Here is a 24,806-nt window from a genome sequence, read left to right on the forward strand (position 1 = left end):
GCTGGTTACTTAGCGGGATTTAGATATTTATATAGCGAATGAGAACATCCAAAGTTACAGTGCATACAGGTTATAAACCTTCATTGTTTCAGGGCATAAGCCCATGACTAATTGATGGCAATTAGGCTGACATATTCCATACTGGCAGATTATTCCATTGTGGAGTTTCTAGCACCTTCTTCTAAAACATTTGGTAGTGGCCACTGTTCAAGATAAAAAACTGGAATTAGTTGGACCATAGGTCTGATCTGATATAGAAATTCTTATATTCCTATGTAAAATGAGAGACTTGGACAATGTGAATTTCACAAGAGGCTATTGCTTTTCTCCTGAAAAATAATTTCAAGTCTTTAATAAGATAATACAATCAAGAGCAAGAGTCTGGTGATGAGCGTACAATGTCATTTAAAAGACCCATCCTACTTTAGACAACTACTCAATCTTACACATGAGCAGGCTGCCATAGTCACTGTTGTAAATCATACAGTTGTAAATCATATCAACAGCAGGGTGGAAGCGGCAGTGTGGGTACAACAGGTACTTTCCAGAAAGACAAGAAGTCGTTGTAATTAGATTTTTAATTTAAGAAATCGGATGGCGAGAAAATCAAGGTATTTAATTAACCATATGCTTTATTGAGTGTTAAAAATCTTTTGACAAAATCATATGCAAAAGAAGGATGTCAATCCCATGCCAATCACTTAGTGGTTTAATCACTGGTTTAACAAGAAACTTCAGCAGCAGTTAGAAGGTTTGCACTTTAAACAGAGCATCTGAGTCAGACAAAGAGTTTGGGGAAGGACAATATGAAGCTGTATAAACACTACCATGCTGTGTTTGAGTCAGATGAACTGGACCTGAACTTTACAGGCCAAAGTCAGAACTTGGCAAAAGCAGATTCAGCTCTTCTGGCAGCTTGCTTTTCCAGTGCTGGATCTGGATGCATGAGTTCAAATCTGAAATATGGAAGTATGCAGTATGAGTCTGTAGTGTCTAGTAATTGGGTAGTATCCCTTTAAATAGATTGGACCTTTCTATGACCCATAAGAACCTCAATGCCAACTGGCAAAGGATTCACTGTTCTATAACAACTCCTATCAGGCCTGATAAACTCACTACACCTAACACAATGCTTTCATTAGTATTTATCCATAAAGAATGTCATGCGAGATCTTAAATGAAATCCAGGATCACACTGGTGATTTATATCATTGTAAAATGTATGTACTAACACTTTGTAAGGAGTTATGTCTACATGCTGGAAAACATGTTTTTAAAGTCTGAAGCAAGGCACAGCTGATGAAAAAGTTTCTGCCAAAGGACGTATATTCCCATCTACCTCGGTTCACACGTAAATTGAACATTGTAACCCAACATAACGGTCATCCTGACTCTTGACAAACAATGAATTTTAGGGGATAAAAGGGAAAGTAAGGAGACACCCCTTTATCCTTCACCAAGGAAGCATAAGGACAGCACTTTTGGATGCACAAAAGGATGGATCCCAGCTGCGCTGGTTGGAGATGCTGGGAGATTGCTTTAGGTGAGATAAACTGCTTTAGACTAGGATGTAGCCTTTTAAAGTTAAGTTTAATCTCTAGAAAGCATGCTATGATTTTTTTTAATATGTAACCATTTCTGTATCCATTTTCCTTACTCACTCTTTCTGAATTCTTAGCTTTTGATAATAATCTTGATTTTTTTCACTTTAAATACATCTCCGTACTGTGATGTTACGAAGGAGCTGATCCTGAGCGGTAACATTCAGGCTGTGTATACTATTCCCTTGGGGATCTGGTAATTTCTGTGTGTGTCCAGTGGACAAAGGGCTGGACCCTACAAGAAACTCTCCGAGGACTTAGAGGTTGGCATACGCCTATCTCTAGCTTGTGCAGAGAAAGAGAGCAAGGTCTCCCGAGACCTAGAAGGCACTGTTTAGCCAGAGACTACTGGCTTCAGGGAGCTGAGCTATAGCAGGCACAGACAAGACTGCTTCACACTAAGGGCAGGTAGTGGTGAGGTGCCTCACAACCCTGGGACTATCCCATGGGTCTCCCTGTGTTTTATTATGAAAGCCACCAGGGCCATGCCAGAGTAGCAGTGTATATATGTACCTTGGCCTTATATGTTTGTTTCTTTATGTGTAAAGAGCAAAGACAGACCCTAAATCTTCATGGAGCAAGCTATCTCATGTGTGTGGTCCGTTCCTGACACCTGCTTTCCTTCCCTGAAGAGTGAGCTCTACCAGGTTAGCCTTATTACATGATTCATCTCAATGCCCCGTGCTGCAAATATTTAGTCAGGTTCCAGATTTGACAAAGTTTGTGGCTGAAACCTAGCCTTTTCCTTAGACAACACTGGATTTGGCTTTCAGTAATACTGCTCTTGATTAATTCCCCACCGCCCAGTTATATGGGGTATTAGCAGGTAGTGTGTGCCAAAGTAAGGATAGGTCTAAAAAAATAGGGATAAAGTACAAAGACTGGAAAGACCTCGAGTGGTTATAAAATTTGCAGGCAAAGTGATTTTCACCACAGAAGACAGCCCACAGACGCATGACAGATTAATCAATGCTATTGTCCAGCTTCTGGCTTCTCAGTAGGTCTATGACCAATTTTCTCCTCAGACATTCTCCTGCACTTGATTGCAACTATATAAGAAAGCGAATGTGTCCCTCTTGTCTTTCCATTGTAGGGAGATATTGAAAAGTTACCACATTAAATAATAATAGTAAGGAAAAGAGGGAGGTGTGAAGCCATCCAGTATTTATGCTGGTGGTGGTTATGACTATGTGCATTCCTGTAATCTGTAAATTGAGGCAGAGGTACTCAGTTGTATTACTGTAGCTAGAGGTTATGGCTCCAAGCTACTTTACCTCTTACGCTATATATAGTTTTGTTTTACCGCTCTTTCTGATTCTCTCGCTCTCTTCTCATTTATGATTTATTTCTAGAATTTAATTACACGGTACAAGGCATTAAAATAACACTGAGGTCTCAGATGTAATTCTAAGGGCTAGACCCAGAATTCCTTACTCAATTGCATGTACATCCAAAGGTGTATAGGCAAGTGATAATTCTATTTTTTGTATATCCAAGCACACAGGGAATGAGACTTGTGCTGTTTTTGTATCTTGTCTTTAGTAGCATCGCTGAAGTGCAACCACAACTGGGTGGAGCTGTTATAGCAGGGGGAAGGAGAGAGATTTGGCAGGAGAGACTGGTATTTGTGCTCCCCAGGAGTATAAGGATTCCAATACGCAATCTATTTCTGCATTGCAAAGAGTCTAAAGCAAAAGCTTTTTTTATGATGAAAACTTTCCATCAGAGATTAGAATGACACAGAAATAGAGCCCAATCCTGCTGAGTGTCTCTTGCAAGAGGCTGAGTTGGGGGCAATCAGCGCCTTACCAAAAAAAAAAAAAAAGCCCTTTGCAGTGTTGCCAACTCACGATTTTATCATAAGTCTCACAATGCTTGGTGCTTTTCTTCTAATTCCAGCAGCTGAGGCTTTAAGAGATTGCATGAAAATCTCAGCTTTCATAAAGACAAAGATTTTAGCCCTTGTGGTTGTAGAGTAAAGCTCCAAGATATAAAACAACCACGCCCTAAAGGCCTAGAAACAAGAGGGCAAATACTGCCCCCCCCCAATTAAAAAGAATAATCTAATGATTTTTAAGCCAATCAAAGGAGAGGATGGGTGAGAGGTGTGAATCACACCTGATAGACCTTAGTCTTGTCACTTAGTGCACTACTGGAAGTTACAGATACTATGGTGATGAAGGCAGAATAAGAATATATAGAGAGTAGAATCTCATGATTTTTTGTGGCCTAACTCATGATATCTGAATGTTTGAAATGATAAGTGCAGGTGTTGCACTCTCAACAGAAGGGAGAGCTGGGAGGAATACACAGGCACGAATGCTCAATAAGCTGAACGGAGCATTAGTGCAATCAGGCTGAAAGTCACTTGCAGTTAGTTCCCCAGGTCAAAACCATCTTATCTGTACAAGGCTTTTCTGAAGTGCAACTTGCCCTGAACCTCCCAGGAATTCTCTGAAGGCCTTTCTGCTCAACAGCATAGCCAACAAAGGGTAAAGGTCCCTCAATCATATTGACAGTGCAATTTGTCCTTACACCACAAAGGAAATGTAGAGAGTAGTGAAGATATGAGTCATATTTCCTCTCAGAGTGGCATCTGCAGCATGGAAGCCACATAAAACAACTCCCCCAGTGGTCAAGTTTGGACTGTTTTGGCCATTTTTACCTTTGTCTAGGAACAAAACTCAATTAAAGATTGTTTTAACGTGTTTTAAAATCTAAAGGCGACTCTACTGTGTATAAACAAACACCAATGCCAAAAATGTGGCCTCATTCTTCCTTGCACAAAATTTTTTAAAGCATTTTCCAAACCCCCAACCCCATGTAAATTGAAAGAAAAGTCTACTCAGGCAATTTTAGCTAATGAACATTTCACATTTTAAATGAGTAATTCTGAAGTTGCATGAACACATGCAAAGTTCATATTAATGTTTTCTTACAATGGAATATGTTTCTTTTTCACCCCCTCACAAAGCGCAAGAAACCGGTGAAGGAATTTTGTTCAAACTTTCCAGAAAAAAGTTAAATGAGAGCTAAAACAAGGCAAAAAATATTTTTGCCCCGAAGAACTTTTCAGACAGTTGTGAACAGGAGAAAATGGAGTTAGCATAACAATTTCAGTGCAGCTTTTTATTGGAGGTGCCAACAAGCTCCTGCTGTAACTAACTAAGGCAAAATACAACATAAAAATAAATCCAGTATAACCAACACCAAACAAACCCCAGACAATCAGGGGAAAATTGGAAATGCTCCACTCCCCCTACCCCGCCACTCTTCCCTCTGTCACAAACCTACGGTATAATTTAAATTCTAATCCCCTTGGAATGTCTATATCCTCTACCCTATAAAAAGCAGATGAACTCTGACCATAATGAATTAAATTCATCTAAGTTATATACTAGGCATTCATGTGAGGCCAGTTCAGTCATTTCCAGATTCCAGCCTTTAATAACTAGAACATTGACGTTTCCCTCTCAGAATCAATCGCTTTGCACAAGAAAGAGCAATGGCCACCCATTTTTAAGAGATTTTAGTTGCACTCTGAAACATGGAAAAATCATTTAGAAGAGATAGTTCCAGCAAAGGTGGCAATTTATATTCGTAGATTCCATGTATCACATAAACTACCTCACACCAATTAAATTTAGGACATGAGCAAATAATATGGATAAGCTTCCTCCTCATTTATCACATTGCTAAACATATATTACACCTTTAACCCTATTTAAAGCAGATGAAGGAACCCAGCACATCCTATGTACTATTTTAAACTGCATCATCTTCCGTTCTGTCTCCTTTGCTATTGTTAGTGAAGTCTAAAAGCCTTAAACAATGACGGCTATTAAAAATGCAGATTAGAGTGAGAAGCAGAATTTGGATATGATAGTTCCAGTGATAAGGAGTAGGTTTTGAAACTAAAGGACATTGTGAAGGGCTTTTGCATGAACACGGCTATGTGGGATTAATTTGGGCTTTTTTCACATCATGGTCTCTCCCTTTACTGTTCTTCCCTTTAAGAAAGTATTGGGTTTGAGCCAACTTCCACTGACTTCAATGGGGAAGGATCAGGCTCATGTTTCACAAGTTTTCAACTAAAACCAGATCATCCCACAGCCAGAAATCCTTTCCTTATCTAATGCAGCCTCCGAACCTGCTGCTGCTGCCTTGGTTTCCCCTCTATTGGGCTTCCCAATAACTGCACCCAGGCTCTCATATGAGAGAAACAACACCCCTTCTGGTCTGTGAAAACAACAGCGCAGTGCAAATGTCAACTTAAATCAAAACACTTTTTTCTGAGACCCTACAGTTTGTCAGCCCCATGCTGGGCTCAGCTATTCCTTCCCAACCCTGGTGCCTGGTGTTTTCTCAAGCCTCCCTCTCTTAGGGTTTCTGCCCCCTTGCTGCAGGTAACACCAATCAGCCCTTTTCTTTTGTCTGATGTAGAGAGCTATTTCTCCTCTCCTCCCCTCCTCCCCTCAGCTCAGCTGAGCACTCCCTTTTATCTGCCTCAAAGCCCATCACTGGGGGAGGCAGGCAGCTAACAAAGCACAGACCGACTGGGCTGAGCTCAGCTCCCTTAAAAAGGCCAATCCACCCTGTGACACCTTAGGACCTCAGTTGGTGCCTTCTCTTCAATCTCTCCCCACTCCACTTTGTTTTTTTAAGTTCTGCATGTTACCAAAAAGAAGCTTGAGAGGATTCTTGGAAGGGAATTCAGATTTCTACATTATTCTGTATTGTTATTGGTTGGGTTAAACCTTGTTAAAACTGGTAAGTGTAGCAGCCACCCTTCATTTGGGATAAATGTACAAAATATTAAGGGCATCAACCCAAAACATAGGCACATGTCATTGGCCAAAACAGAGGCACATGTCAGTCTGCTCAGGAATTTGAATCATGTGGAAGGAAGGTTTTTGCTGGGTAGTGTCTGATGGGGGTATGTGTGTCTGTGTATGAGAGAGAAGCAGCAAAAAAACCCACCACAGAAGCAAGGAAAAAGCAGCAACGAAGCCCTAGACAAAGCCTGAACAAACACTGAGTGTGTCATCCTGAGAAAAGCCTAGAGAGAGTGCTTTTGGGCTAGGGTTGCCAACAGTCCTTTGTTACAAGGGACGTCCCTTACTTTTTCATCTCTGTACAACAAGATCTGGAGTTGCTGAATGCTACAAAAAGCAGCAAGAAATATCCCTGGCAAATGTAGGTGAGTACTGCTTATTATTAATAAATTATAATAATAAACAATAATCAGTAGGAGGGGTGGGATAGAGGTGCTCAGAAAACAGTCCCCTCTCTTTGAAATACAATATTGGCAACCCTGTTTTGGGCCTACTTTTGACTAAAAGAGGCTTGGAGCCATGAACAAAAAAACTGTTTCTTGTTTGATTCCTGGAGCGTCCAGGGGAACAGGACTTTGTGCAGTCTTTGTAAATGTACAGAACCGCATCAGAGATACATGACTCCACCATCAATTTCTCCTCTTAACAGAAACAACCTGCAGGGCCCAAACTTTGCTAGTTGCTCAGATGAAAAGCAGCAGCAGTAATATTGGGGTTTTCCAGTGTTTGATGAGGAGAATTTAACTCATTTTGAAAGGAAAAGGTGTACATCAAATTGGATAAAACGACTCTTGTTAACTTCACATTCATGTTGGGGGCTTAGCCTCACTCCTAAAGAAAGGGGATGTCTGAATCAGACAGAACCACTCATCAGAGTTCCATATATAGGAAACCCCAGTCTTCCCTGTATTTAGTGAGACAAGTCTTTTAAGTCTTGGCTGTTTTTTAAAAATCCCATATGAAGTTTGCAATTATATTTTCTAGGTTAATTATAACTTTCTGTTTCAAGGTTACTATACTGTATTGATTGTCAGCAGTGTAGATAGGGTATTGTTTTAAGATTTTGTACAGGACCTAGATGCAATGGCAACAAGAACCTAATACAACTACATATTTTAAGGGCCAGAACATGGAGAGAATTTTGTTCAAGACAAGTACCATACCTTCCCTCTTTTCCTCTTGCCAAAAATCATTCATACAATCCCATCCCCCCAACAGGCCCTCTGATACCACTTCATTATATCTAATGCTATCTTCAGAGTCTAAAACAAAGATTTATTGACATGATTAAAACAATCTTGTGATGCCCCCCCTTTTTCTTCTGAGTGGGAGGAGGTGCCCCATGATTTCTGAGGCTAGCAACACTAAGCATTATCTCTACAGCTGGAGATGGAACAGTGGATAGGGTGGGCCAGTGTTCTGAGGTGGCAACAAGCGTTGTCTTTCTCGGGTGCATAGCTGGCTAGTTCTTGCTCCCATGCTCAGGGTCTAACTGACCGCTCTATGCGAGATTGGGAAGGAAATTTACCCCAGGTCAAATTGGCAGTGACCTAGAGGGGGGCAGAGAGGATGGGTTTTTTCCTTCCTCTACACAGGGCCAGCTCCATGTTTTCTGCTGCCCCAAGCTGGGGGAAAAAAAAAGCCACAGTAGCGCAATCGCGCCGCTCCACTCTTCGGCAGCAGGTCCTTCACTCCGCCAAATTGCCACCGAAGACCCAGACATGCTGCCCCAATAGTAGCCGGAGGGCCGCCCCTTGGTATTGGCCGCCCCAAGCAACTGCTTCTTTAGCTGGTGCCTGGAGCCGGCCCTGCCTCTACAGCATGTGGGTGCAGGTCACTTATTTGAGTATATTTCACTTAATCAATTCCCTCAAGTGGCAGGGGCCTTGGGCACTGTTGCACCTCAGTCTCTCCTATTCTCTGTCTCTGGCACATAATAGTTTAGTGGGCTGCAATATTTTGATGCAGTTTTGGTTGTTGGATTTAGCGTGCGGGTGGTGTTGGGGCTCTATGATATACAGGAGATCAGACTGGATGATCTGGTGGTTCCTTTTGGTAGAGTGACCATATTTTCCAAAGGGAAAACAGGACACCCCCAGGCTGTCTGTGCCTCCCGCCCATGCGGGGCCAGGCTGAGGTCCTCCTCCCCCCCCAGGGCTGGCCCCAGCCCCCCTGCCACCCCCACATTTATCCATCCTCAAGATACATGTGTAGGGTAGAAAAGTAAATATCTCCTGATACAGAAGAATAAACTGAGGCAGAGAGAGACTTGCTTAAGACCACAGAGGGAATCAATGATATAGACAAGTTTAGGGCGTAGGAGTTGTTAGCTCACAGTTCTGCGCTCTGACTACTAGGTGTCCCTGCCTTCTTTCTAGCATCAGGGGCAGATTTAAGGATAAAATCTACTCAGTAAATTAATTGGAAGGATCAACAATAGAGCCAGGCTGGGGTTTTGGAAGATTATCTATCATAAAATGCCTGATGCAGAAGACAGCATAGATCTTGGGCTGAGTTTAGCCCCCTTTGTACATCTCTTGTGGGTAAGTATGATAAGCTTGCTTGACAGACAAGATAACAGACAATAGAGCTCAAGTAAATAGGCAGCCATCAGCTAGCAACTATAGTAATAAAAGAACATAGAGCATTTAGAAATATTCTTTTCATATATGTTTTTCCAGTGCAATATGAAAAATGAGGCTAAGTGCCAATTCTAAATTGCAAATGGTACTCCAGCAACCCAGAGGGAATGAGTAAAAGGGCTGGATGGAAAATAAGGGTGTGGACCAATATGATCATTCAGATAATAGGAATAAATTGCTCCAATCATAAAGACATCCATTTAGTGGTTAATATTACAGGAATACATTTTACACTGCTCTTCCAAAATACAGCAATGATAAACAGTTCAGGGGATTTTAGTCAACTATTATTCAATATTTTTATTAACAATTATTTTGTAACATTTAAAATTGTACCTTTTAAATTTTAAGCATATACCACTAGTGATCACATGAACATATTGTCTAATACAGGAACAAATTTAGGCTGACACCTTAGTAGTGTATATGAGACTGTATGGTTTAGTGACTAGAGAAAGGACTTGGGAGTTAAGACTTCTGAGTTCTTATCCTGACCTGGCACTAATTTGCTGTGTAACAGATTGTTTAAAGTATATAGATTCATTACACCTGTGCAAGTCTCTGACCCTCAATGTACCCATCTGTAAAATGAGTGTAATGCCACTTACCTACTTTTCAAGTACATTTTGCAGTTAAATATATTAATGTTGATAAAATGCTTTGAGACACTTAACTGAACAGCAGTACACAAGCACTAAGTATTATTACTTGTAAGATCCATGTCTTTTCCATACACTCTCATTCCTTTCATAGGAACACTTTACTAAAACAACAGCTTTGCAAGTAAGTGGATAATAGCCTTACATACGTGATAAAAAATACTGAGCTTATAGACCAGTTTTTATTCTAGGTTATATTATTTCCTGGTTTCCAAACCCAATCTGAAGTTGCTGTCAGGGTCATGTTCAGTTTTAGATAGGGTGACCAGACAGCAAGTGTGAAAAATCAGGACAGGGTGTGGGGGGTAATAAGAGCCTATATAAGAAAAAGACCCCAAAATCGGGACTGTCCCTATAAAATCGGGACATCTGGTCACCCTAGTTTTAGAACCCTCCCCCCCTCCCCCGGCTCTACTGGAGAAAAGTTGGAAGTCACCAGTCATTTCTTTTCCTGCCAAACTTGTCAGCAGCCCAAAATAAACATGCTGCAGCTGGTTGGCAGTACCATGCAACATGCCTTAGAGTAAGGGAAATGATAGCAACGGCCTAGCTGATGAGAGATGGTGATAGGGGGATGATGAATAATAATTAGTATGATAGAACAGATGCAGAGGGAGGCTTGTGGTTTGGTTTGGACACCCACCCTTTGCATGTAAAAATGATGCATGCAGCTGGTATATCAAAGAATACATATTCAATCCAGATTAAGATTTCTTGCAACAAACTCTCATTCTCATGTTTAAACCTACGTCACTGCCAAATTTTAGAAGGAAAATCCAGTGTTTTGGGGATTTAATACTGTCAGTTATTAGCATTGTGTGTGTATATAATGGATATACCAAAGTTCCCAGTGCTAGTTAGTGGGAGGAAGTCAGATTTCACAACTATGATGTGACCAAAAGGCAAGATTTCACAGCTGTGAAGTCAGATCTATGAAATATAACTTATTCAGATGAGCTTTACTGCATTTTATAATTCTTACCCATTGTAGTGAGGCGGACAGGCCTCCCTCCTCCAGGGTGAGTTAGGGAGTGTTACATGCCCCTTGGAGGGTGGAGCCTAGGCCACCCTGCCCCCCCTTGCCAGAAGGACAGGAGCGTGGCCTGCAGTATAAAAGACCAGACCCGCAGCCCATTCAGGGGGAAGGACGTCCTGCCAGTTCTGTAGCAGATTCCCCACCTGGCTCGGCCCATGCCACGGACGACAACTGGCCCAGAGTGCCTGCTGCCGCTTACCAGAGGAGCTGGGCGACAACTGGACATCAGAGGTACCCACCCCAGGGGAGGCAGGAAGTGGCCCGGGGCAGCTGCCATTGGGCTGGCTGCAAAGCCCAGAACCCCAGCGTTGGCATGTTGCGGCTGGATCCCCGCTGACCCCGGGGCTGCTGATTCTACCCCTGCCAGGGCCCTGGGATGGGACGCGGTGGAGTAGAGAGGGCCCGCGTCCCTCTGCCCCCTTCCCCCGGGTGGCTGACCCTCGGTTCTCTGCAAGGGGGTCTCACTCTGAAGAGTGGCCCCAGCCCCTTAAGACTGTTGTTCGCTGGCTGCTGGAACCCAGGCAAGCCCAGGCCCCAGTTAAACTGAGACAAGCTTGGAAGTGGGCTACTGCTAGTCCTTCAGTGACCTCCCTCCTTTGGGGTGAGTGAGGGAGTGTTACACCCATATATGGAAGTTTTCATCCACAGATCTCTGGGAGCCTTAGCAAGGAGGGGATCATTATTCCTATTTTACAGATGGGGGAAACTGAGGACTGGGGAGGCAAATTTGTTCTGTGTAATTAATTTCTATTACTAGAAGGGATAAAGGACATGGATTCTTTTCTGTCATTTTATATGATAGTTTATAAAAGTTATAGGTCATTTTCTAAAATCAGTCAATTCACCTCCCTGTCAGGATAGGATTTATCCTTTTCATTTGTTTACTAGTGTTTTACCAAGTGTGGTTGATTAACTGAAGCAAAAGGTATTTCACAACTTCCCTCTGGAGTTGTTTGGAGACGTTTCTACCAGAACATGCTATGCACCTACAGAGATCCCATGTATCTTGCATAGTAAATGCCACATTGTCCCATAGTCCTCTTGCAAAGGAATCCGGTGCAATCCCACCTTTCCTTTGTAAAGGCCCCACGTTGTCTAGAGAGATCCGCCCACATGCTAAAACGCCTTTCCTGTAGACACTTTCACTTCCCTCCTGAATCTCTTTTTAGAGACATGTGAGGACTTCTGCACCCCTCCTCTAGGCTCTGTCTGCGCTATGAGCTAAGGGTGTGATTCTCCTGCTTGCGCAAGTATAAATAGCAGTGTAACCATGGTAGCATGAGGAAAAGGAAGGGCATGGCTGAGCTGTGCCAAGTACATACCCACTGGCTGCAGGTGGGTTTGTATTTGGCATGGCTAAGTCATTCCTCCGCTGCTGCTGCCTATGCTATCGTGGCTACACTACTATTTATACTCACACTAGCTCTCATTGAGCTAGCACGACTATTTGTATACGAGCAAGGGAATCGCTCAGTGTAGACAGAGCCACAGAAACCACTAATGTGCTCCAACACCCCTTGTAGAGACCTGGGTAGTGCTCTAGTCTTATTAGATATCAGTTATACCAGCTAGTGCCTAAAGACTGCAACCAGGTTCCATCGAAGGTACTTCTTTGGCCCCCATTAAATAGAATCTGAGCACCACACCGTCCTGAATTTATTTATCCTCACAGCATCCGTCTGATGTGGGGAAATACTATTGTCCCCATTTTACCCAGGGGGAAGCGAGGCACTGAGAAACTAAGCCCCAGATCCTCAAAGGCATTTAGGGCAGCAAGTACCTATTGATTTCAATGGGAGCTAGGCACCTAATTATCTTTGAGGATCTGGGCCCAAGTGACTTGCCTAATGTCCCACCGGAAGTATGAAGCAGGAGAGGGAACTGAACTTAGGTCTCCCAGATACCATGCTAGCTCCCTAACCACTGGACCATCCTTCCTCTCTCTGAGGTTGGTCCCCATAGTGCTAGGCACTATACAAATATTACACATGACAAATATTACATATTACACAGTCCCTGCCACAAAGAGTTTAGCAGCTTTCCTGTGAAACTCTTGCTGTATGTTCCCTCATTTGCCTAGACGACAACATATCCATTTCTGCTCTGCTTATCCTACAGGAATCTCTCCCTTCAATCTGCAGAGATTTCTTATTCCAGCCGTTTATCTATATCAACTTAATTCATTAATAATGGTAGTGATTAATAGCTTTTTCTTTCCTGTGTTCAGGGGCTGGAAAAGGTTAGACAGTATTTGTGCTGCTATACATCAGTTTTAGACTGTTTTTTAAGAAGGAAAGCGAACATGGTGAGAAAGGTCTCGTTGGAAGTGACACAATGTATAAAGTGCTGAACTGCTACGAAGTCTCCATTTTATATTCATCTTTATTGCCATGCTGGGGCAGTTATGCTACAATAGTCTGGATACACAGCCTGCTGACTGCTTATCTGGGACAGACAAATAACTGTCATAATCAAAGCTGAGATCTGAGGAGTAAAAAGCAACTGGAGATGGCTGGAGGGGCCTGAGATATTGTTAAATACTCACAGGAGAGCAATTAGAATGGTCAGCTTTTCTTATGTGGTTTGGGACACTGGCTGTGCCTTTGTGTGTTTGTTGACTGTCCAGCAGTGTGGAGACTGAATCCTGATTGAAGCTGTAATATATGAGGTAAACAATACTACTACTAATCAGGCTAACAGACCAAGACTATTTCATTATCCTATTCCAGGGGTGGCCAACCTGTGGCTCCGGAGCCACATGCAGCTCTTCAGAAGTTAATATGCAGCTCCTTATATAGGCACCGACTTGGGGGCTGGAGCTACAGGCGCCAACTTTCCAATGTGCCAGAGGGTGCTCATTGCTCAACCCCACTGTTTCTGCCACAGACTCTGTCCCCACTCCACCCCTTCCCGCCCCCTCCCCTGAGCCTGCCGTGCCCTCACTCCTCTCCCTCCCCGCCCCCAGAGCCTCCTGCACACCACAAAACAGCTGATCAGGTGGTGTGGGGAGGGAGAGGAGGCGCTGAGGAGCAGGGCTGCCAGTGGGCGGGAGGCGCTGAGAGAGGGTGCTGACTTATTACTGGGGCTCTTTGGCAATGTACATTGGTAAATTCTCTCCCCTTCTCAGGCTCAGGTTGGCCACCCCTGTCCTATTCACTCTCACAAAGCCCAATGATTGTCCATTTCTAGATAAAGACAGCATGGTGAGGAGCTGCTGATTGTTCTGATTTTTAAATCCCTCTGAAATCAGGTGTTTGCAAAGATGTAAAATGAATACTGTGGGCCCCAATCACCTGCAAGCTCCACGTCCAAGGAGCAGTTCACCCCACACCCTAAGTCACTGGGGGAAGATTGGAGGTGGAAGGGTGTAGCAGGGAGGGAGGGGGGATAGCTAGGGTGTTCTCATTCCACTGCTGCAAAAAGTCCCATAGGGGCTATGGCAGCCAGAGTATATGTTTGGACAACCCCAAAAGGCCACAGATTAAGAGAAATGCAAGCCCCTTCCCCTCGGTCCCCTGCATTCTGTACCTCTGCAGGGCCCAGTTTTATTCTCAGCTACATCAGTGTGCATCTGGATTAACTCCACTCTATTGACTTTAGTGGAGTTACTATGGATTTACACAGATGTAATCAAGGACAGGACTTGGCTCTGGGTTTATAAACAAATAGGAATGCATTACAATGGCCATGGATAAAATCCAGCCCTACCATTTACCTCTGATGTCAAATCTGTGATTAAATTTTCAGTGGCTATGAATATTTATAACAGGCTATCAACATGTTTTTGACCACATCCCTTAAACAGATTGTTATGCTCCCTGCATTTTCAAGGTGATTTCTCACTTGCAGAACAGGGTCAGAAACATTCCTTGATGCTACATTCAAAGAAGATTTAAGCAGTTATGAAATCTATCAATGAGCACAGACAGCACGCTCCTGAATTATTAGTGCCTTTCAGGTGAAGAAGTATAAGATATAAATTGTTAATTATGCCAAATCAGATCTGTAGGAAATGTGACTTGACCATATAAAGGTATCATTATGGTCTTTAAAACATAAGATAGACAGGGAAATAATAGATAAAACTGAAGAGAATTGTGTGCTAGATTCCTTTTTAATCCCCTCCTTTTTGTCTTGCTACAAAAGCCTCTAATCTCATTGTCACTTTTTCTTTCTCTAACAGCAATGAAAATTATCAGTTTGGATGGGGATGCATCACCATGAAGAATTTCAGTGTAACCTAGCCCACTTTGAGTTATACTGGGAGGATAAAACCCAGTGAAACTCAAATTAAATGCAGACATTAAATGCAGATAGTAACATGAAAAAACTGAGGATTTGTCCCAGCCATTCAACTGTCAGTATTGTTTCACTCTAATAGAACTGAGAGTAGGATCTGGTCCACAAAATATACTTTAACATATCATCATCTACATTTTCCATAGGCTTCATTAGTTGGTGTATGACATAACTATTTCATCCTGTGCGGTACATATATGCTTTTCCAATGTGCCCATCACCATGCTATTTTGGAGCAATAGACATATCAAGCAACAGTTGAATAAAATAATATCTATTTATCTGAACGCCGTATTGAAATAGATTCTAGGTTAATGCAGTATCATTTCATCTTTAGAATCCAAGGTTCAAAGCATGTTTAAGTCATGTGTGAAAGATGAGTGGGTTTAGTCTCGTCCTTTTTAGTATTTTGTCCTCATTGCAACATTAACATGTTGATTCGCAGAGTTAACTCAAAGCAGCCCAGGTTTTGAATAGTAGCAGGAGGAGTTGCAGGTAAGGTTAAAGTAAGAGCTGGTCAAAAAAAGTCCATCAGAGAAACCCTTTTCATCAAAATCAAAACTTACCACACGGTCATACTGATTTCAAAGAAGTTTCCTTCAAGATTCCCCTCCCCCGCCCCCGAGCATTTCTGTTTTAATCTTATGGAAACAGAACATTTGGATTTTTCATTTTCAATTCAAAATGTATTTTATATTACCGGTATATTATATTGTAAGTTATAATATAGTATAAAATATTCAAAACTGAAATGAAACATTTTGATTTGTATCAGGGGGGTAGCCGTGTTAGTCTGGATCTGTAAAAACAGCAAAGAGAACTGTGGCACCTTATAGAATAGGCTAACAGACGTATTGGAGCATGAGCTTTCATGGGTGAATACCCACTTCGTCGGATGCATGGGGTGGAAATATCCAGGGGCAGGTGTATATAATTGCGAGCAAGAAGCAGGCTAGAGATAACAAGGTTAGTTCAATCAGGGAGGATGAGGCCCTGTTGTAGCAGCTGAGGTGTGAAAACCAAGGGAGGAGAAACTGGTTCTGTAGTTGGCAAGCCATTCACACTCTTTGTTTAATCCTGAGCTGATGGTGTCAAATTTGCAGATGAACTGGAGCTCAGCAGTTTCTCTTTGATTTGGAATTGAAAAATTGTGAAATGTCAAAATTTCCCATGAAATGGAAATTTTGAGTTTCAAGCAGCTGTAGTGAATATACATGGGCAAATCTCTGAGGAGAAGCTTCCTGGGTACATGCTTATCCCTCATACAGAAAGCAAATGGTTGCCTTCATTTTGTGCATAAAACATTTCTTAAATTTTTTTTATTCTTTGATTGGTTATTACAGTCTTCCCTTTAATTAGCAGAAAAGGAAAGTCATGAAAGCTCTTATTTGGCTCTTGACAAAAGGTGGTCAAAATGTTTCATGTGGAAACTTTTTCTGACAGAAAATACAGTTTCATCTAAACCAAACATTTTCACAGGAAAAATATCAATCCTGCTGAGAAATTCCGGTTTTCCCATATGCAGTTTTGAAATTAAATTGTTTTGAATTCACATTTCTGAAGGAAATAAAATTTTTCTTTAAAATCAGTTCAAAACTTTCCTTGGGAAAACCGAACAAAGATTTTTTTTTCCCATTCAAAATTTCTCATGGAAATTTTTTTGTTTTTTCAGCCATCTCTTCTTTTGAATTGGGGAAATAAAATTATGATAAACTTCTAAATGCTACATACATATGTTTCAGGTGGCCTCATTAACTAGATTTTGCCACTTCAGTGTGATATATACAAACGTGGGATAGACCTTGTGTAATAAAGGCCTGATCTGCAGACCATTAAATCAATGTAAAGACTGTCATTGACTTAAATGGGCTTTGGATCAGAATCACAAATATATTACATTTGGTATCCAACTTTCTCTTTTTTTACTCTGATAAGTAGTGCATGTGGAAGGACTGGATTGTTAAAGCAACACTTATGGTCTCATATGACCTTAGTTTACACTATTGTTTAAGAAAGACTTCTCATCCTTCTTAAAGTAGACTCTGTATACCTGCAACATTATGTTGGAAAAAGCGACTTTGGTATATTTCTATGGAGATAAATATAAAACTATTTTGTGATGTTTTAAATATATTAAATATTTAAATATATTAAATATTAATACCAAAGGAAAACCATTTAGTGCAAAGTCATTTTTTTAAACAAATATACACTGATATATTTTTAATTTGGCATATGATAACAAGGATTAAAATGTAGTCCTGTATTCCTAGCAACATTTTTCTTCTTTCGTTGCAAATGAAGTAGCCCTAATGCCTCTGAAGTCACATAAATATATTAAAAATAGGCATGTACCAAATGGATGTGTAATTTCATGGTAACCAAGAGGATGAAACTGTGCTTCAGCACGTTCTGTATATATTTCCTTGTAACTTTTTGTTGGCAGTTAAAAAATTATTTTGGACCAACACAGTGTATTTTTTTTAAAATAACTATTGAAAATATAGTGAATGGATCTAAATAGGTATACCTATCAAACTATATCCCCCATCCCCACCCTGCAAGTCATGAAATATTTCTCCTTGCCCCTGAGAACAAGGTTCCTTCAACTCCATACTACTGCTTTCGGGACTAAATTCAGCCCTGGAGTGAACAGGTGAAACTGCATTTATCTCAATGGAGTTGTGCCCACTTATGCTCTAAGAGTGGAATTTGGCTGACTGATGCAACTATCAACAGGCTGGAAAGGAGATTTTCCTGGTGGGGACATCTTCAGGTAATGAAATATAAGGTCTATTTGCTCTGGATATAAATAGGCTCCACCCCCATATTTTTTTAGCCAAATGCAAAGCTAGATTTTGGTTGTCTTAAAAACCACCCAAGGACTTGGAGAGGTAACAGCCATGTCAAATGACAGCCTCAAACTGACAATGTTAATTGCCAGTTTCACAAAGTCAGTCACCAGCTTCCTCCCTCCCTCCTCTCAAAAAAAAATTTGGGCTGATACAAAGTCAAGATACTGTGTCATGACATACTGTTTCACTTTCATCTGCTTTCTCTACTAGATATCTCACACCACAGTTATTCTTCAACTACATAGGCCTGTAGAAAGTCTACATGGATTCTAAGGATTCTGTCTATTCCAGGTTTGCAGATGTCATGAATATAGGGGGAAAGGTAGCAACCTTTATGTATGCTAGCCATTCAGTAGCATAAAATCCCTCCCTGGCAGCTGTACTGGATTGCCTTACCTGTAAAGGGTTAAACAGTTCAAATAACCTAGCTGGCACCTGACCAGAAGGACCAATGAGGAAAGAAGATACTTTCCAAATCTGGTGGGGCAGGATTTGTTTTGTTTTTCTCTCTCTGGATGGAGGGAAAAGCCAGCAGGTACACTATCTCCCCAAAACCATACCTGGAATAATCCAGCTAAAACCACAGAAACTGTAAGTAGGGCAAGGAAATGTGTTAGGTTATCTCTTACTTTGGCTTGTAAATTTCCCTATGCTACAGCAGTAGTTTCATTCCTGTTTTTGTAACTGTGAAGCTGAGTCCAGAGGGGAATCCTCTGTGTTTTAAAACTTTTTATTACCCTGAAAAGTTACCTTCCATCTTGATTTTGCAGGTATAATTCTTTTACTTTTTTCTTTATAATAAAAGTTCTTCTTTTAAGAACCTAATTGATTTTAGTGTCCTAAAGACAAAGGGTCTGGTTGAGCTCACGTTGCTAAGGCAACTGGTTGGTACTTTATTCTCAAGCTTCCCCAGGAAAGGGGGTGAAGGGACTTGGGGGGATATATTGGAGGAGGAAAGGGATTCCAAGTGACCCTTCCCTGAATTTTTGTGTAAATCACTTGGTGGTGGGAGCAATATACTGTCCCAGGACAAGAAAATAAATTTGTGCCTTGGAGAAGTTTTAACCTAAGCTGGTAAAATATAAGCATAGGGGGTCTTTCATGTGGGTCCCCACATCTGTACCCCAGAGTTCAGAGTGTGTGGGGGTCCCTGACAGCAGAATTGGTCTGTTTTATATTGGGATAATTGTAGGTTGCTAACAAGTTACAGAATGTGACATAGCATTATTTGGACATAACCTGAATGAGAAATGGTCAGAGATAAGATGCCCTCAAGTGGGACAAGTGTAAATGAGAATCAGGCCCAGTGTCATCATAACACATCACATCATCATAGTATCATAACACACAAGTGCATCCCAGTGGCCACACTCCTATAAGTGGCAATGCTAATAGTGTCCCGAGAAAAGGTAGATTGCCCTTCACATACAGTTTTAAAGTTGTTGCCTCCTACAATTAACTTTTACTGTTTCTAGTGCTGTCCATCTCACCTTCCTGGATTACACCTACTACCTATGGTAACCACTTCAGCATCCCTCTATCACATTCCAGCGCATCTGAGACTCTCACTTGGATTTTGCCCACCACTGCTAATTTGACTCAATTTCAGCTCTCCCCATCTCCGACACAGTCACTGTTAACTTTCTAATGTCGTCATGATTTTTAAAATACAGAGCCGATGACATGCTGTCAGGGTGCTTTTATCATTTTGGGCTAATCAAATCACCAATTTCTAATAAGGAAAAATCTATTTTAAATATTCTGTTCAATACTATTTCCTATTTTGGATGAGATGTAAAATGACAAGACACTCAAAAGGTGATGTGTGTTCAGAAGCCAAAACTAAACCCAGTCCTGCAAGGCACTGATTGTATTCCCACTGATGTCTCAATACTTGATGTTAGAAATTCTGACATCTACTTAGCAGTCCAGGAATGTTCAGGTATAGGGATGGAGTTGTTTCACTGATATGTTCCTACAGTGCTCAGCACTGCCATATATCTTCTCACAGAGTAGTTATGGGTCCAAAAAAGCTCCCAGTTCTAGAAGAAAACTGATTTAGAGAAAATTGTACTAAATATTTAATAGCAGTGCTTTCCTATGAGTGGATCAAATTTAATTGCAAAATTATTTGCTTAAAGAAAAAAGGTCCAGACTTCCTAATTCTTCCTCATTTTACTACTTAGGTTATGCTTGGCAATGAATGGTCGTACTTTCCAGACTTAGCTTTCACAGCAAGGGTCATAAGCATAGCAAGCCCACAGCTTTTTGTATTTCTACTAGAAAAATCCTACTCACCTTTCCAACCTCTAGCCAATCATAATGTGATGAAAGTACCATTTCTAGTCTTTGCCAATAACAAAAGGCTTCTGACACAAGTTCTCTGCCCAGTCTCACTTTCTTTTGGGAAGCTTCTGTCAAGTTTAAAAGAAATGAAACCTACCCCCATGCCGAGGACAGAAATCTCCTTGAACTAGAATACACAGAGGCTGCCATCTTCTGTCAAAAGCAGTAATTAAGGAAGTGATTCAGTGGAGATTACTTCAGAGATAAGGGGGGGAGGGCACCTCATGAGATTCCATCTATTTTAACCCCTTTCTTCTTGTCAGATGTTATGATTAACTAGAGCCATTAGACAATCTCACATTTCTGTAGTATTTTTCCCCTGAAAGGTCCCACAGTTTCTACAAAGTAATATATAAAACATACAGAGATAATTTCTTCCACCACACAAACAACAGCTGGTTAGCAGCTCACAAAAACATGCCATTTTAGGACAGCACATTAAGGACAATACCTACAAGGGACTCAGAGATAGTCACATTTGTGAGTCATGTAAAGAGAGAGAGTCAGGAATGCTGTGGTTCAGGCTCTTTTGGACAAAAATCAGAGAAGTTGCAGCACTGTTCCAGAGCAAAAATGAAGTCCCATCACTTTTGCTTTGCCTTCTCACACTAACAGAACCAGAATGATCCAGTGACATCCCCAGGAAAAAGTAAAATTCTTATTAACTTTTACTGGTATAATGCATTACCCAAGACTGAATTTAGCCAGGACACTGGGAATAACACCCTTCTCTTATGAAAACTGCACACTGATCCAATGTCCAGTGAAGTTAATTTTTAAAAGTCTCATTTAGTTCAATGGGTTTTGGATTGGGCCTTCACCAGTGCTGGGAAGTCATGGCAGAGGGCAACCTGGCTGCCATCTTTGGCAAATCACTATTTTTCCTACTTAAGATAAACATTAGAAATGGTATTCCCATGTGATCACCAGCAAATGCAAAGCTGCAGACTGAACTCAAACAAACATGTGGACAGTTAGTCCAAGAAATGATCAGCCCCACATTACGACAGATTGTAAGTATGTGCATTTTGCTCATTTTTCACACCCATTCCAAATGGAGGCCTCTCAGCATACAGTGTCTTTAAATACCAACTGTCCAATCACAGCACTCAGCTATGGGCAACACAAAATGTATGACATTCTCTGTAATGATCAAAAAGATCAAAGGCAACATCAACAGGAAAGGATCCCACAAGAAAATGTGTAGGCATTCAATATTCTTATCTCTTTGAGAAGCACTGCTCAAAATAAGTACAAATAACTCAGATCCCTGGGTTTGTGTACAAATCAAAATACATTTACTGTAATTTCAACAGGAAGGAAAGCCCTCAGCTTTACTTCTCATCTGAAATATAGCACCATGCTGTGGCATCAGATCCATTCTAACTCAGAGGGAAAATGACATTCAATAAACTACCTTTTCAGTAGGTGACCCTGCCAAACGCTAGTGCAAGTTGATCAGAGACACAAGGTGGGTGAGGTAATAGCTTTTATTTGACCAACTTCCGTTGCGAGAAAGACAAACTTTAGAGCTTACACAGCTTCTTTTTCTGGTCTGGGAAACACTCACTTTTCCCAGACCTGAAGAAGAGCTCTGTGTAAGCTCAAAAGTTTGTCTCTCTTATGAACAAAGCTGGTCCAATAAAAGATATTACCTCACCCACCTTGTCTCTCCAATATCCTGGGGCCAACGTGGCTTCAACAATAGGGCATAATGCAAGTTGATGATAAAATGCAAAGATTAATACCTACAGCAGGGGTAGGCAACCTATGGCACGCGTGCCGAAGGTGGCACGGGAGCTGATTTTCAGTGGCACTCACACTGCCCGGGTCCTGGTCACCGGTCCAGGGGGCCCTGCATTTTAATTTAATTTTAAATGAAGCTTCTTATACATTTAAAAAACCTTATTTACTTTACAGACAAGAATAGTTTAGTTACATATTATAGACTTATAGAAAGAGACCTTCTAAAAACATTAAACTATATTACTGGCACACAAAACCTTAAATTAGAGTAAATAAATGAAGACTCGGCACACCACTTCTGAAAGGTTGCCGACCCCTGACCTACAGTAACACTATGGTGTTAGATTGATTTGCTAAAACCTTCTTTAAAGGTTCATTTCAAATCCTCAAAACTGAAGCATGAAAGAAAATGGAAAGATAGGTAGGGAGAAAGAGTGAGATGAAGGATATGGATGAATTACGTAAGATTCAGTTAAGACTAGCTGACTTACATCCAGGCTGGGTGTATGAAGGAGGCATTACCACTGGGCCTAATATCAGGTCACAAACTAGATGTTATTGGAATCTGCAGCTCATAACATCACATCAAGATCTACTCGACATATACATCTAGATATGGGTGCCAATTGGCATTGTGACCATTCCTAGATATGTGGATTTCCAAAGGTGGTAATATTAAAAAATAAGAACATACATGAGTACCAATTATGTCTAGATACTAACATGACTAGCACACTTCTTTTACCCAAAGTCTAAAGGTGTTTGGAGGAAAAGAAAGAGTTTGGCACAGCCAAGTGCCAATAAATTGGTGAACTGGCCTGTGTATGGAATTCTTCTAGGGGCTGCACCACTTAAGTACAACTGACTGCATGCAGAGTGCCTGCCATTCCTTATCTATGGGTCCTGTGTGACTGTAATCCTAGTGGCCCATGGCAAAATTTGAATGATCCTCTTTGCATGGACAGCTGTACTTTGTTACATTTCCCGACTTCTCTGTCCAGATGTCAGATTGCCTCCTATAAAGATAAGGACCAAGATTACCACAGGCTGAGAGGGCCAGTCACTGGTAAAAGGGTAGACCAAATGGCACCCCAGGCAAGGAGGGTCTTCAGTGTGCCCACCCCCCATTTGTTAAACTTTTGAATACCTTGTGTTTTATTGCATTTATAGCCCATTTCATGACTTTAATGCATGATTTGCATGCATGATAAATTTGCATGATAGGATCTGTAAATCTGTATTTATTCATGCCAAATATAAGCAAATGAAAATGGTTTCCTCTAAGTTTATGGAAACTTTTTAATTTTAAGAATAACTGAAATGTACTAACATCAAGAAATTGAACTGTGCACTAACCTTGGGAGGACCAGTATTAAACAGTGTTACAGTAGGTCACAGCCTTAGAATGTTAACCCTAGTTCTTCAGTTCAGAAGGTCACTTTTCCCACCTTTGCCCTGGTGAACTGAAGCACAGCATCAGAGAGATCCAGAGACTGTCCTTCAGTTCTGCATCATGAATGATTTGGAGAACTTGGAGTGGCGAGTGAGGTCTTCCTGGTTGGCAAAATGTGATTGTTGTTGTCCAATTCAACAGAGAGGTCTTTATCATTGATGTTTGAACAGTCTCCATGTGTCAGCATCGAGTGAAGATCTGTACAATTGTTCAGGAATGTTTTCCTGTCTGCCAGCAACTTACTAAGGTCAGTCATACAAAAAACCCCAGATCTTTTTGTGGTGCTTCATTTGTCCAAACCTTTCTTCGATGGACACTCGAACAGTGCCAATGGGCAAGCAAAAAAACTTCCTCTTAAATTTTTCTTCAGAGCTTCCCATCACCTCATCTCTGCCCTCCTAACCAAACTGTCTTTTCTTCCAATGAATAAGAGTTTCCTTGAAGGCAGGCTGAACTCCTAAGTTTTCTATAATTTCTTTGGCAGCATTGATGGCATTTTCAAATCTGTCATCTCTGTAGTCCACAACAAAATCAAATCAGCTTCTCACGTAGTAGTAGTCGCAATGTCCATCAAGTGAGTTGGAAAAGGATATTGTACCAAACCACAACTGAGACCAGAAATTTGAAGTCAGTGATCTGGTTTGCCAGGCTTTGCGCCTCATGTCAGATTCTGGCCTTGGCTTTACTTAACTGCACCAGTTCCATCAGGGCATTGTAAACCTATCACTTGGTCTTATGCTGTCAATGTGGCTCTCCCAGCGAGTGTCACTTAGCGGCTTCACAGTCAGATTTGTAACATTGTCCATGAGGATCTTCCACCTGATAGTTGATGCTGAAAACAGGACATATATCTTTTGAAGTATTCTGAAGAGAGATACTGAATCTAAAGATGACGATGCTGCATCTGACATAACCAGGTTGAGGGAACGGCAGCCACAAGGCATGAAGAAAGCTCTTACAGTCAGTGCAGGGATCCTTGCCTGGACACCACTGTTTCTTCCCTTCATGTTCATGCCATTGTCATAGCCTTGGTGGTGGCAGTCCTGACATTTTATTTTATTTTATTTTATTCTCATTCAAAACATTCATAAACAGTTCTGTTAGGCCTTTTACAATAAAGTTGTCCACAGACCGGAAACAGATAAAGTGTTCCTTCATTTAGATACAACCATCCTCATCATCAACAAATCTACTGTAAATGACATCTTTTTGCTGTGACTAATGTCAGAAGTGCAGACCATTATTACAGCACAGTACTTCACTTTGCTGAGCCACATCAACATGTTATCAAGCACTTTGCCATAAGGTCAATTTGTTTTGAATTCTCTTGCTGC

The 24,806-nt window shown here is 41.3% G+C and overlaps 1 long non-coding RNA gene across 1 annotated transcript; it reads left to right on the forward strand.

Annotated features, from left to right (window-relative positions):
- The first annotated feature begins 1,078 nt into the window (after positions 1 to 1,078).
- On the forward strand, positions 1,079 to 15,688 carry LOC120396717. Its single transcript, XR_005593319.1, has 3 exons — positions 1,079 to 1,543; positions 2,150 to 2,248; positions 14,957 to 15,688. It is a non-coding gene; the product is annotated as an uncharacterized LOC120396717 (long non-coding RNA).
- The last annotated feature ends 9,118 nt before the right edge of the window (positions 15,689 to 24,806 follow it).

Source organism: Mauremys reevesii, linkage group 2, assembly GCF_016161935.1.
Source record: "Mauremys reevesii isolate NIE-2019 linkage group 2, ASM1616193v1, whole genome shotgun sequence".
In the NCBI taxonomy this organism is placed as follows: Eukaryota; Metazoa; Chordata; order Testudines; family Geoemydidae; genus Mauremys; species Mauremys reevesii.